Genomic DNA, 16,824 nt, shown 5'->3' on the forward strand with positions numbered 1-16,824 from the left:
TAACGTCTCATCCGAAGGACGGTGCTTGTTGACAGTATAGTGTCCTCATCACTACACTGGGGCGCTAAGACCCACACAGATCACAGGGTGAGCACCCCCTGCTGGCCTCACTAACACTTCTTCCAGCAGCAACCTAGTTTTCTCAGGAGGTCTCCCATCCAGGTACTGACCAGGCTCAGCCCTGCTTAGCTTCAGTGGGAAACCGGTCTTGGGCTCCAGGGTGATATGGCTGCCTGCCGACTATAATACCACCGTGAACCCCCCCAACCCCCCAACCCCCCATCGCATCAATATTACTAATCATATTTTTCAAACTGCTGAATTAAAATCAAGAAAAAATAGATATCATTTGAAAGCTTAGAGTCTGAGCATTACAATTCATTTAGCATGTTGATCAACTCCAAAAAAGTGCCAAGTTATTTGCTGAGAAAAAATAATAATAATAATTTTGCCATGTACTCTAATATTTATAAAAATATCACACAACTCGGATACTCATGTGCCATATGTCATATCTCATGAAGTAGAATAAAACAACAGGGCTCTAGGCTAATTTTTTGCACTTGTTACACTAGTGCGCCTAACTTTTTTCTTACAAGTCCACTTTTTTTAAACAGCTGTCCATATAAACAATATTGACTTGTAGCCTACATGATTAACTAACAATCTGGTCAACATAATGTTCTTTATTTGAAGCACAATTCTACAAGAAAGGTAACTTACTGAAAAAGTTTTGGTGCTTAAAGTGTTTCACTGAGGTGGAATTTAAACTTAAAACATCTCAAGATATATGAAATAAAATGAAAATCTAAATTAAGGGTTTTAAGAGCTTCAAACTGAACATATCATGGCTCAATGTCTTATGGACTATCCTCTACTGCAGTCACATGCCCCTCGGATGGCCAACTCCTGTAGTTTGGCCTTCTTGATCTTTGGCCTTGGCCTAACCAGCTGGCCACACTCTCTCTAGCATCAAAATCTTCCAGACTTGGCCCTCTACACTGATTCTTATCAGATCTTCCACTGTGTCTGAAAAAATGGGTGTCTGATTTGGTGAACAGGTGAACAGTCCCTAAACAGCTTATCCTTATTGGATCAGCTATTAAAATAGTTCGGTTTTGTGTGTAATAGCAAAGTGATTATATTTTGTGTCATAATTTTTTATTAAGTTAATTTAGAAAAGCGTTTGGAGCATTTTTTGTTTGTTAAATATAAGTTTTAGGTTTTTTTAAGTAACGACCAAGCTGCCAGCGGCAGACAGTGAGCCTATGTTTGATTAATTTAGCCTTCTCAAATAATCATGACTTGCCTAAAATAAAATCTATAGATATAAAACAGTTGAAGCATATGACATATATATATATATATATTCCTCCTCTGTACTGGATTACATCAACACCACCATTGACAGTGTTACAACAGAAAAACAGATAACAACATACCCTAATCAGAAGCCATGGATGAACAAGGATGTGCAACTTCTGCTGAAAGCCCGCAACACTGCCTTCAGGTCAGATGACGCTCAGGCCTACAGTAAATCCAGGGCTAACCTGAAAAGGGGCATCAAAAAGGCCAAGTACTGCTACAAGCTGAAGGTAGAGGAACATTTTTCTAACTCTGACCTCCGACGCATGTGGCAGGGCATCCAGGTCATCAGTGACTACAAGTCAAGCAACTCCGCTCCAACGGTCACGGACGTCTCCTTCCTGAACGAGCTAAATGACTTTTATGCTCGCTTTAACAGCGACAGCAAGGAGATGGCCACCAAAAGCTCACCCTCAGCAGACCAACAACCTCTCAAACTCACCTCCACAGATGTCCACACTGCACTGAGCCGGATCAACGCACGCAAGGCTGCTGGCCCGGATGGCATTCCTGGACGTGTGCTTAGGGCATGTGCTGAGCAGCTTGCAGGGGTCTTCACAGACATTTTCAACCTGTCCCTCACCCAAGCAACTGTGCCAACATGTTTTAAGTCCACATGCATTGTGCCAGTACCAAAAAACTCCTCCCCAATGTGCCTGAATGACTATCGCCCCGTAGTACTCAAACTCATCATCATGAAGTGCTTTGAGCGGCTGGTCCTAGCACACCTCAAAGACTGCCTCCCACCCACACTGGACCCACACCAATTTGCCTACCGTAAAAATAGGAGCACAGAGGATGCAGTATGCACAGTGCTGCACTCTGCACTCACACACTTGGACAATAACAACACATATGTACGGATGTTGTTTGTTGACTTCAGTTCAGCATTTAACACCGTCATACCCTCCAAGCTGACAACAAAACTTGGAGACCTAAACATTAACACCTCCCTCTGCAACTGGATTATGGACTTTCTGACCAACAGACCTCAGCATATTAGGTCAGGCCACAACCACTCCACCACCATCACACTCAACACCGGCGTACCACAGGGCTGTGTGCTGAGTCCATTCCTTTACTCCCTCTACACCCACGACTGCAAGCCTGTGCATGGATCCAACTCCATCATTAAGTTTGCAGACGACACCACGGTGATTGGCCTCATCACAGACAACGATGAGACTGCCTACAGGGAGGAGGTACAGCACCTGGCCACATGGTGCGCTGACAATAACCTGCTCCTTAACACCACTAAGACAAAGGAGCTCATTGTGGACTTCAGGAAGAAGAAAGGAAGCACGCATGACCCCATCCACATTTACGGGATGGTTGTTGAACGTGTCTCCAGCTTCAAGTTCCTGGGAACCACAATCTCGGAGGAACTGTCCTGGACTACACACACCTCCAGCCTGGTCAAGAAGGCTCACCAGCGCCTCTTCTTCCTCAGGACACTGAAGAAGAACGAGCTGTCTTCAGCCATCCTGGTGAACTTCTACCGGTGTGCGATCGAGAGCATCCTGACCAGTTGCATCACAGTCTGGTATGGGAACTGCTCAGTGGCTGACCGCAAGGCACTGCAGAGGGTAGTGAAAACTGCCCAGCGCATCACAGGGACACCACTTCCTGCTATTGAGGACATCCAGAGGTTACGCTGTCTACGTCGAACTCACAGCATTCTTAAGGACTCCTCTCACCCTGACCATGGACTGTTTAACCTCCTGCCCTCCGGGAGGTGCTTCAGGAGCCTCCGGACAAGGACCACAAGATTGAGGAACAGCTTTTTCCCTACAGCTGTCTCCTTGCTGAACTCTGACCTCTGACACCACCCCACACCACACACACAGACTCCTCCCCCTCTTCACCACTGCATCTGACTGATTTATTTATTTATTTACAACAAACAAAAAACAGTAAACTTGTTATTACTTGCACTACTGTCTGTTCATCCAGAAACACTGAGTAATCCATTTGCACACTGAATTATTTTCTATGCACTTTACTGTCCATTGCACTAGTGTAAATTATGTTCATATGTTCATAGTTCTGCATATAGTGCACATATACTTTTACATAATCCATCTGTATAGTATGTTCATAGTACGCCTACCTGTATATCATGCTTATAGTATTTAAAATCTGTAAATTATGTCCATAATACTTATCTGTATAGTTATTGTACATATTATAGACCTTGTATATTCTGTACTTACTGCTTATTGCACTTCTGGTTAGATGCTAACTGCATTTCGTTGCCTTGTACCTTACATGTGCAGTGACAATAAAGTTGAATCTAATCTAATCTAATAAAGCTTTAAATAACTACTTAACGAAATAAAACAAATCCAAAACAAAAACTCTTTCATTATAATCATAACCCATAAAGATGTACTTATCTCTAAAGGTGCGTCTAATGAGGAGATGACGAGGCGGGATTTCAACTTCATCCTTGCGACACAGATTCAGAAAACACTAGTTTATTAGTAAATAATTAAAATATCTTCTTCTTAAGCCTATTATTTGAACGCAGAACTGTTCAGCTGCGCTGCTGCGGGACACAAAACACCGTCGAGCCACTCTTTACAGTCGTGGCATCACGGTCTCGTGTTGTTTCCACCAGCGCAGCAAGTTTTTTTTTTCATTGCTAATTGATGAATGTCTAAAATATAAAAGTAAGAAGAAGTCTAAACAGACTGGAGGCCCGGCCCACATCTGAACAATCGAAGCCCGGCTCGAGGGGGTAAAAAAGGTCGGGGCCCGTTGGGCTCAGGCTAAAATGCAGGATTCTAGTGTCTGTTGTTGAACCACAGGGAGACCTTCAGAGTCGCAGAGACTTTTTCCCCTTGAATGGCTCGTTGCACCGGTGCGACCTCAGAGTTTTTTTAGTCTCATCATTGAGAAATAGTTTGAGGCTTTGAATAAACTGGAGCGAGTTTTGTACAAGAAGTCAACCCCAGACCCATATAATTATAATAATAGGCCTATTGATGTCACCGTTTTACTTGTAGCTTCATAAAACAAGATTTCAGTGTAAAATTATGCACCATCATTTAGAGTGGATTCTCCCGATTAAAAAGAGCCCAAATCTGTCAAATCTGTCATTTATATCTAAAGATTTTCCTCATAAATTTATTTAAAACACACATAAAACTGCACAGAGAGCATGTAGTTTAGCCAATAATCTATGGTAGCTGTCATGTAGGCTTTTCACTCATAACTTAATGAAAAAAGCATAGGCTATATCATAAAAAAGACACGTCACTATTTGCAGATTAAAAACTGTCGAAACTCACCAAAAAACATCATTTGGATCTATATATATTTCATAAAGCTATAACACATAGAAAAAAATTAGGTAATTTATCTTAGCAAAAAAAAAAAAAAAAAAAAAAAAGAGGTTTCAGTCCCATGCCGCTTTACCTCTTACCTTCACCAAACATGCATAGATCCTTTGGTCAGATCGAAAGATTTCGTTCATAGAGCTGTGACACATGAAAGCAGACTGGCGCACTGAGGGTGCAAAGAAAAACATCTCGATAGTTCACGTTCCGTTTTCATTCATAGCTTCAGGAATCATGCATAGATCATTATTTTCAGAAAATTATATTGCTCATATTGCTATAACACATAAAACCCAACAGGCACAGCACGAAAAATAACTTAAGTTTCACTTTGCGCTTTTATTAATAACTTCATGAAACATTCATAGATCATGCAAAATCATACGTCATTTTTTTTTCAGAAAATTTTCCAGATTAAAAGGAGCTCAAATTCATCGTAATTTGTTCACTTAATCTAAATATATTACTCACGATATTAATCACGCACATGAAACCATTCACTTGAGAAAAATCTTAGGTTACGTTTCCATTCATAACTTCATGAAACATGCATAGCTCATGGAAAATTGAAAATTCTCTCGATTAAAATGAGCCCAATTATACAATAATCTGTCATTTAGATTTGAAAATATTCGTCATCGAATTATAACACAAAAAAAAATATTATTCTCAATATTCGCAATATTCTCATGGTTTTACCTTTATAACTTCATGAAACATGCTCTGATTGTGAAAAATGGCATATCATTATTTACAGCAGATTCTCAAGATTGAAATGATTCCAAAATCAAAACAATCCATTACGATCTTTCATATGTAAATAATACCTAAACCCATGAATGAGTTGGAGAGCTCTATTAAACATTTGACAGAACGTAGTGTTACAACCCCTTGGCTCAAGGAGGAGCAATATGAATGGGGAGTCCATACAACATAATCAAATTAGCACAAATATGTATTTTAATCAGAAAACAGACATAACTACATTAAGGTAAAACATAAAAAATATAAAGATACAAAAAGACAACATCAAGCCTTGGACTGGAGAGCGTGAGAAAGTCCGCTTGACCACCAAACAGCAAGACCAGCAGAGACCAAGCCCCAATCTCCTTCCCTCCCGAGGGTAAGAAAGCCAGCATCTTATAAGCAGCAAGGTTAATCACAATCAATTTTCAACACCTGCATCACAGCACTTAACCTAAAGACACAAAAAGTGTTACCCCGAGACACCTGCTGGACAAAATACTACAGCCCCTTGGATCGTCACAGTAGAATCAGATTATAACTTTTGACTCTCCTTTTGTGTATGCCACTCAGAAAGCAACAGTATTTAAATAGTATACTTCAGCGAGTCAAGAGCTAAACAAAAAGTCCTGTTTCATTACAAAATACTGTAACTTTTATAAACTTTATACTATCACCACAAAATTTTAAACATATACATCTTAACTTACCTTATTTATGTCCTGAGATATTGAATGTCAAATAAGATGGATATGAAAAATGTCTCTTGAGGACTCAAAATTTTCTTACATTTTTATCAGTTATTTCTCAGCAGGAGAATGTTCAAACTATTTTTTTTTCACTGAAAGTCAGAGTTGAGCAGTAACTAGTAATTTAGTTATTTTAATGATATTTATTTTGCAGTAACTAACTAATTAATATTTCAGTAATAATTTTACAGTTACCATCCATAAAAAAAGATTTGTTGCTTAATTACTAAGCCTTTAAGTTCAACCACTATTAAAGCTAGAATGTCCGCTAATATGTTTATTTACAAAAAGGCATGAGTGGTAAAAAATAAATATTTCATAAAACTGCAATTTAAATATATTTTTTCTATAGGCTATACAAAAAAAGACAAAATAATAAGGCTGAATAAGCTGATCTATAGCATGTTAAATGGTGGTTGCCTGTGTATGAATGGTACACCCCTCTAAGCTCACAGAAGTGGTTTGACCCAAGTCCTCAGCAGCCAATGACATTGACCCGTGCAAACTGATTTTTAGCGCGTACTTCACGTGTATTTCACGTGTATTTAACGTGTATTTAACACGTGAAATACATGTTAAATACGCGCTGATTTTTCACGCGTAAACAACACGTATTGAACGTGTTAAGTACGTGTTGTTTACGCGTGAAATACACGCATTTAACGTGTTGTTGACGCGTTAAAATTCACGTGTATTTGACCCTCCTGGCCTTCCATACAAGCTCTAACCTGTTAACATGGGAGCCAAATTAAAAACGGACACGCCACGCATCTGAGACGTTTACGCCACGGCGGCTGCTTCGCGTTTTCTGTGTCTTTACACACCAGAAACGTGCCTGACGCGGCGCTGGCGCTGCATGTAGGTGTATAAAGTGTGTATGGCGAGTGGAATGTGACAGGATTACCTGCCGAAGTTGGCAGTCGTGTACTTTTACGTGTGAGAAGGGTATGCCACCTCAACTGACGTCGCCTCAACTGACGCGTGATAAGCACGTCGCCTCAACTGACGTGTGATAAGTACGTCGCCTCAACTGATGTCTGCCAAAAAAAAAAAAAGTGATGTATTTGTATTTTACTTAAAGGATAGTTTACCAAAATCAAGAACTTCATAATCAAGTAATCACAAGTAATCTTTCCAAACCTGCAGGATTTTATTTCTTCTGTGGAACATAAAATTTATTCTAAGACTTTCCTATAATCCAATACTTTTTCCATGTCCCTCAAAGATATGATTTTTGGCTTCCGATAAGTACAATGGCTCATTTCACTGAATTTTACAAAAAACTATCATGACTAGTAATATTTATAAAACATATCATATATGGATTCATTTCAAAAAAAAAAAAAAAAAGAAGAGAGAGATGAGATAACATGATAAACAGCCAAGTATGACCCATACACAGAATTCGTGCTCTGCATTTAACCCATCCAAAGTGCACAGTGAACACACACCCGGAGAAGTGCCACATTGTCACTTTAGTAGTTTATCAATTTATTTTCTGGTATTTTTTTCCCCATTTAAATTTGTTGACTTCTGCTGTTTTCATATTTCATTACTTAAACATTGTTTGTACTCTGCTTGCTCATGGAATAAAGCAAAGTATAAAAAATTGACACTGCTTTATTTAATATTGTGGGAAGAGGTCTTAAAGCCATCACAATTCACTGAATCATAATTTTGGATTGTGAGAAATCTAGATAAATGAAAAAAATACTAAGAATAAAAATCACATTTTTTTTAAATGGTTATTAAATATTTAAACTTGAGTAAAAGTCACAACAAGAAAACCATGTGATGTTTCAGATGAAAGTTGAATCATTTAATAACAAATATATTATTGGCTGGAGTTTTTGTTAATGTTTTACAATAAAATCTTTAATCTTTAACTGTTATTTAATTAACAAAAGTACAAATAAAAAAATTTAAAAGATTAAATATATTTTGTAAATATAAACACATTTTAATTTTGATGGCTGCAAAAAAATAACAATAATAATAATTTAAAAAAAATAAAATAAAAATGAAAGTGAAAGAACATGAGCAAGAGCATGAAAAATAATCAAATTAGTAAGTAACCCCTGAATGAAATAACCAAAAAAGTATTTAAATGCTTAGAATATCTCAGCTCTAATGAATGTAAGTAATATTATTTTGGGGCTTTATTTTTTTTTTTGCTCATAAAACATAAAACAAAAATAAACACCATTATTTATATTCTCCTGATTAAAAAGAGCCCAAAATCACCATAATCCGTCATTATCTAAAGATATTCCTCATGAAGTTATAACACGCATTAAACTACACAGGAGCTTGGCGAAAAAAGAAAAAAAAACTTCAAAGGTATCTGTAATAAAAATTTATTATGACATGTAGCTGAGCAAAATATAAATTAATTAATTAAATAATATATATAAAAAAATCAGAGGTTGCACTCCTGCCAAACATGCATAGATCTTGAAAAATGGCACATTCTTTTCAGAAAATTCTTCCGATTAATAATCCAAAATTTACCATAATCAGTCGACCAGATCGATAGATAGATATTCCTCATAAAGCACAACACATTAAATCAGACAGGGTCACAGGGGCACATATGGCGCATCAAAGAAAAAAAGGCCCAATGCTACATGTCTTTATTCGTAACTTCTCGAAACATGCTCATAATTGGATGTCATTATTTTCAGGAAATTCTCCTTATTAAAAAGAGTTTACCATAATCTGTCATAGATCTAAAGTGAAGTGTGAAAGTGTGAAGTGACATTCAGCCAAGTATGGTGACCCATACTCAGAATTTGTGCTCTGCATTTAACCCATCCAAAATGCACACACACAGAGCAGTGAACACACACACACACACTGTGAGCACACACCCGGAGCAGTGGGCAGCCATTTATGCTGCGGCGCCCGGGGAGCAGTTGGGGGTTCGATGCCTTGCTCAAGGGCACCTAAGTCATGGTATTGAAGGTGGAGAGAGAACTGTACATGCACTCCCCCCACCCACAATTCCTGCCGGCCCGGGACTCGAACTCACAACCTTTCGATTGGGAGTCCGACTCTCTAACCATTAGGCCACGACTTCCCTTAAAGATATTCCCTTAAAGATATTCATCAACGAATTATAAACTCCAAGTGTGCACATTGTGTAACTTTCTCGTGGATTTTTATGCTGGTCATGTCATAACACATGCTCTGATTGTGGAAAATGTCATATCTTATTTACAGCAGACTCTCACAATTGAAATTAGTCTAAAATCAAAACAACCCATTTTGTCTTGCATGTGAATAATAATACCTAAACCCATGAATTACAGAAATCAGTTGGAAATATCCTTTGAACACTTGGCAAGCAGAATATAAAACCTAGAATGTTTCTGTATTTTATCTTTTATATAACTATGTATAATTAAAGAAATAAAATCTTTTTTTTTTTTTGTGCCATGTGCCCTAATATGTCAGAAACATCATACAGCTCAGTTAGTCGTTGTCATATGTAATTTGAAAGGTCTCATAGTAAAATAAAACCAGTGTAATTATTTAGGACTTTGACTAAACTTGAAATTCAAAACAAAAATGTCATTTCTACATGTCAAGGACTAAGAGAAAGGCTACCTTGGTTCCAAATGCTGTAACTTTTGATTACTTCATGATATCACCATAAAATGTAATTCACATACATGAATGAATCATGTAGAACATCACCAAAAATTATTTCAGACAGGAACCACTTTGGCAAGTTTACTTGAGCATATTGAACACTATTTATCTTTGGCGGTATGGTTCCTTATGGGAGTTCTTGCTCCCAGAATAATTGAACATACAAGAGCTTTAACATTAACCCCCTGGAACCATGAATTTAGAAATACATAACAATTAAGACTTTTAATAAAGTCTTTAAAGCAAACAGTGATAATCATGTAGATGTGGCACTGGACATCTATCCTGTAGCCTGGTTATGAAGATGGGTGTCTCTCCACAGTGAGGTCCATACCAGCTAAGATTTAGGAAGCCTTAGTGATCTGAAACAAAGAAGACGACAGCCAAAAGGTGCGCAGTAATGTGCTCATGCTTATAATGGGGAGGGAGGGAGGGTTGCGAGCCGTTGAGCATACTTATCGAGCAGTAGTGCCACGTATATATATGTCCCGTGTCTAATAGGAGAGAGGTGGTGATTGCAGCGATTTGACAGCTGACCACATCAGCTGTTCACAGCCTTGCCTCCATGGCCTGACTGAACTAACGCTGCGCTCGATTTATCTTGAGATAAATATTGGATGGCAAATAAGAGAGATATAAAAAAATATCCCTTGACCATGCAAATTTCTCTTACATTTTATCATCTATTTCTCCACATGAGAATATTCAGAGGGCAAAGATTTTTTCCCCTAAAAATATAGAAAGATTTCTATCAAATGATAACATCCTTTTGACTCTCCTTGCTACAGTTTTTGAGTTATGAGTCATTATATTTGTGTATGTCAAAGCAAAAACAATACCTTCACTGAGGTGATGCCTCAGGGCTTAAAGGCTTCAAACTGTCTATAATCAGAGTAAATTGGTAATAGGTCAGGGTATCAGGTTTGACTCATCAGAAAGCTATACATCAATTCTATGCAGTGATGCCACGCATTCTCTCAGATAGTCAGAGACAATGGAAATGTGTGATGTGCTCAGAGTCCAACATTTGTTATTGGATGGGGGTTTGTCAGAGCAAGAGGCATGGGTGACTGGCATGTGTGAGGGTACACTGACATGGAGGCATTACATGTCATTGGCATTGTACAGAGACATATTCTGCCATCAAGGCGACATCTTTCAAGAGAAGTCCATGGTTATTAGACCAAGACAACGCTAGCTCTCATTCTGACCTTCTCTCATTCATGTGCTACGACAGCTTGGTTTCGTAGAGACAGGGTGAATGTGCTAGATCAGTCCAGATCTGTCTCCTATATTGAACATGTGTGACCCATCATGAAAAGGACATCCAGGCAATGATGACCACAGACTGATGAGCAACATGTTAAACATGTCTCTGTCCCAGTTATCTTATATTTACAGATTACCAATTATTTGGTCAGTGAAAACATTGAAAATCTTTTCTTTGCACTTTTGCCAATCAAATAAACAATAGAATTACGATTTTATTATAAGATCTTGATTTTATTGCATTTTAAAATCTTTTTCTGATTTGGGGTTGTAGTTAATGTAATGATAAATATAAAATTCAAAGATTTCTATGTACTGTAATTATATAAAACTACACTGTCAGCGCACCATAGTTATGCAAATGAAGTAGATCATCGCGTTTGTTTCAATTCATAAGGATTACAACTTCGAGAAAAATATTTGGGTTAAAATCAATCCCATGACGCAATCTAGTGGACAACATTAATATCACAGCCTTAACGTCCCAAATATTATAGATTAAGAAACCTAAGCATGTTTGCTTAGAACAACTTTGTTCTCAACGCAATTTAATGTTAAAGATCGAATGTCTAATGAATATCTAATATAAATACAACTTCATTTCTGTTAAAATTACACTCTTTTATGTCGACATCACAAGGAAACAAGAAAGAAATGTAATTCAAGCAGAAATCATGCATTTCCTCTCAGTTTTTCCCTACTTTTTGTAGCATCCAAGCAAACTGAACATTAATTCTGTACTTCACTTCAACACTAACTTAACAGATAAACAGAAATTATCAAACATAAAATAGAATTTATTATGCAGTAATTATTATGCACTATTACCACTTTTTGGGAAATATCTAAATAAAAGTAACAACCTGTTACAAATACATCTACTGTAATGCAAACTTTACATTTCGTGTAAGGCGACGTATATTGAGACGATGTATATATCAGACGTCTTGTGAGGCGACGTATATTGAGACAGCGTATATATCAGCCTCTTTTGAGGCGACGTATATTGAGACGGCGTATCGCGCGAGCAGCGCGTATTTTTTTCAGCGTCCATGTTAATCAATGAGTGCATTCACACCGGGACCAGGAGCAGCGCGTGAGCATCAAGCAGGAGCGTCGCGTGAACAGCAGTGAAGCGGGGGTTTCGGTGTCCGGTCTATTTTTGCTGTGCTGCTCACGCTCAATTAAAGTGAAAGCACACTTTTGATGGAAAAATAAATATGATTTTACACAAAACTTGTTCAAAATGCACAGAATAAGCATGCCAAGAGTTTTAACAACAACGACAATGTCTAGTGTTTTAACAATTATGCCAGAAAAGACAATTACGTATAACAAATATGTATTTACCCATTTAAACTTTTTTTTTTTTGCTGTATTGTTATAAAAACAAATGTTGAAAGAATTATACCCATTGTTTGAAATGGTTATATTTTCTGCCGAACACGCTTTGCAGCCGCTGCTCTGACGCTGTACTTATACGCTTCCAGTGTGAATACTTGCGAGAGTCTGCTGCTGCAGTGACGATGTAGTTGCGCGGACTCGCTGCTCGCGCACCGCTCACGCTTGCGGTGTGAAACAGGGGTAAGGCGACGTAGCTAGTTCAGACATACTTAGTACACGTACTATTTTTGATAAATTTCTTACGTACGCCGTCGTCACGTCGTCGCCTATGATTGGTTCCAACAGTGACGTCGCCATGACGTCGCCGCGGGTCTGTCGTCTGCCCTCCCATTCTATGGCGTTCGGACGAGCTCATTAATATGACGTTGCAACATGCACTCGTCTCACTGAACGTCACGTCTGCGTCTGTCGAATGTCAAGTCTGCATCTGCCGAACGTCACATCTGCATCTGCCGAACGTGACGTCTGCGTCTGCCATATTACAGTTCGACTGCCTGGACGTGACGTCTGCGTCTGCCACATTACAGTTCGACTACCTGAACGTGACGTCCACGTGACGTCTGCATTTGCTGCAAGGGTTTCCAGCACATTCCATACACTAATTTGTGCTTTATTATACCTATTCATTCTCTATTATTGTTTACAGTTATCCTCAATAATGTTTAATTAGCAAAGTGCTTTTTACCTTTCTTATGTATAACTTTTTATTCCAAAAAGTAAACATTTATACAAATGATATAACAAATTCTGTATGCAATTGCTTCTTGTCCACATATCCACGGATACTTTAAAGAAATCATAAAAAAGTTGTTCTAGCATGTATTCACCACTAGGAGTCTCTAGACCAACACCAAAAGAACGAATGTTTAAACACTGCTATATTTTGGGCTAATTTTACTAACATAAACAATATTTGCAATCTTTTATTTTGGAGTTATTATTTTTAATATTTAGTTTTATAGTTGATTGACAGGAGATCTGTTAGAATACTGTAAAACATTTACACCTCAAAAGACAAAAGCGAGCACACTTTATTATTATTTTTTGTTTGTCGATTTGTCCTACCCTGTCAGATTTTCCCTATCTCCCATTAAAACAGTGGGTAGTACAATTCGACAACGAAAAATGCTAATGTAAAGTTATGGTTTATTAACATCTACACCTACCACAACCCTAAACATACCCTTACAGAAATGCAAATACAGTAATTATGTGTTATATTTGCGGTTGTAGCTAGAAGGTATACAGGTACATGGAACCAACAATAATTTTTTTTTTTATACCAGTTGCGTTTTTATTTAAGTCTACACCTACCCCAACCCTTCCCTCACAGTAATGCAGATACATAAAATGTTGTTTAGCATGAGAAAAAGGACGCTAAGGATATTGATGTGCGCATGGCCAGTAAACCATGGTTGGGAAATCTGAATGGTAGGATAAAATGTCAGGAAACCTGTTGAGAATTAAAATTTTATAGCCAGGGGTTCTCTTTCAACTCTTCCATGTTTTAACATCACACATAAAAAAATTAGCTTAAAATAACCTTTCATATTCATTAATATGCTGTAACTAAAAGAGATGATGGATCACTTCACGTGCTGCTTTGTGTCTTTGGCTCCAGTCACCAAACTGTGGGTCTATTTATTGTTTGAGCATTTTTACAAAATTTTTAAGCTGACACTTTGTTTTATACTCAGTAACGTGCTTTGTTCCGCAATGCATTTACACTGTATGGCATGTGACTTGTCGGACATAGCAAAAGTAGGCTTTGTTTTTGTGAAAGGTGATTTGTGTACAACTTATTTGCAGATGAGGGGAAACTAAAGTGTTTAGTATCTGCAGGAAAACAGAGAATGATATATGAATATTTGTTGCTAAAAAAAATCAATAGTTCATTTTTTAAACGTAAACGAATGAATTACAAGTTTTTGATTATTTAGAATAACTGACTGTAAAAATACAAAGTAGAAAGCCTGAAAAAAGACAAAGTTCCTGACTGACAAAGTAGAAAATGCTTTGGTACATTTCATACAATTGATTTTTTACAGTTGTCTGCCATTTCCAACATTACCAATTGCTTATGTCATGTTGCTCAAAAAGTTCTGGTTTTCTGTTGAATAGTGTAACTCAGTGGTCACCAACCTTTTCAAGCCCAATATCCTTGACCTCAGCCTTGATGAAAGGCAAGATCTTCCAATAGAGGGACAAGTAGAAAGACAGCCCATAGTTCCTTGAACCCTTTTATTTAGTATTGTAACTGAAATTGTATTTGAATTGCATTATTTATTTAGTTATTATTACTTTAGAAATGTTGTAAACAAGGAAACTATCAATGTCACCATGTAAATATTGCAGTCAGCAGTACATGAAGCTCCACTGTAAAAACAGTCACTGTTGACAGGAAAATGCTTTGCAGTTGAAGGTATTACTTATAGCAAAGTTGGTCATTTACTTGTTAAAAGAAAATAAATAAATGAAAAACGTGTCCAAGTTTTTTTTTTTTTTTTTGTAAATATTTTTTTCAGCATATAGCATATCAGCATATTTCAGAGTTATACCATTTTTTTCAGTCTGCATATTTATGATATTTACTCCATGGCCATTATTTACTTTTACCATTTTAACCTTATTAAGTGTATCTTTCTTAATGTCAATGTCTTATATTTGGTCAATGCATTTAATTGTAATGACACTGTTGGGCTTTTACCAGTCAAATACTGGACTATATATATATATATATATATATATATATATATATATATATATATATATATATATATATATATATATATATATATATATATATATATATATAAATTATATACATTTTAACATCACAAATTGACGCATGAGTGAGTGGAATGAGTTCTTTAATACAAGATCCCAATTTTATTTTTGTGTACACCAACATAAAGAATAAAGAATAAAGAATTTTATTTATCACTATAATGGTAAATACATGTACACCTGTTTATTTCTTTTCACAATGAATGACAAAGAAAACAAGAAAGAAGAAACAACAAAATGTAATGGGGTGAGTAATCAAACTACATTACCCCAAATGTGGGTGCCTGTAAAATGCCCTCCTTCATATAATCCCCAAAGTCATCAAATACATGATGCATTGGCAGCCTTAAAACAATGCTACATGTATTTGCTTCGGGGAATATCTTGGCTGGCTCACTTTCCTCTTGATGAAGAAACTCTATTGTTGGTTCGACGGGGAAACCCAGTCTAGGGATAGAAGTCGATCCAGAGGCAAATGCCAAAACTTGGCTTAGAGTAAGAGGTGATGAAGCTCCCTCTGAGGAAAAATAACAATGAAAAAAAACCCCACAATAAATCTTTTAGGTTTTCATAATTTTTTTTAGATATGGATATTTTTCTTACAGAGACCAATAACTTCACTACAGTAGGCATTTATTCCTGTAACAAATTTTGTTTCTGAATGCTCAAATTATGATTATGAACAAATTGCATTTTTTGTTTTTTTGTGCAGTCCTAAGTACTCATAGAACACTCTGTTTCTATAGCAATTCTATAGAATATAGAGCTTCAAATATAGAGCTTCTTATGGCAGCTGCAATGAGTCACAGGTGTAGATGTAATTAGTTACTCAGTTGAAATGATAGAAACCAAAGGTCCATTATAGTGGGACTTATAATATGAACTTATACAGAGTATAATCACAATTTCACAAACATCAAAGAAAAAAAAGACAGAATAAAGAGAAAACAAATCGTATGGTGGTCATTTCTTTTTCTTTTTAGAAGTATGCGATTTCAACCACACCTATAACCATAGAATTGGATGAAGCTAGAGTAAAAGTTTTTTTGTTTAAAAGCAGAAGCTCTGGTGCTTATACTGAAATAATGTTAGTGCAGATATTCATACAACAAGATATTGTGCGTGTCATGAAACTTGATGAAAATCATCAAAAACACTGGTGGTGGCTGGCATCTTTTTACAAACATTGGATGGGGAAAGGAAGAGCACCATAACGATTGCATAATGTTACAGACTGTAGAATGTGTATAATATAACCTATTGTATAATGTTACCTTCCACATCTAGGAGCCAGTCCCTCCAGAAACAGACTGTTCTGTTTTCCAGTGCTCGTCTGTTGGTGCCAACTGGAGACAGTTGTGGAATAAAAAGCTCAGCTAAATCACTAGCCATAATTGGCTTCTCCTCGAACATTAGCACTCCTCTACAGAGACTGGGATGCTTCTCAACATGTTCCAGAAGCTGCAAACACTCCAGGCCTTCTTTGAATCTGGAAAAAAAAAGGATTTAAA

The sequence above is a fragment of the Carassius carassius genome, chromosome 2 (assembly GCF_963082965.1).
Source record: "Carassius carassius chromosome 2, fCarCar2.1, whole genome shotgun sequence".
NCBI classification, from domain to species: Eukaryota; Metazoa; Chordata; class Actinopteri; order Cypriniformes; family Cyprinidae; genus Carassius; species Carassius carassius.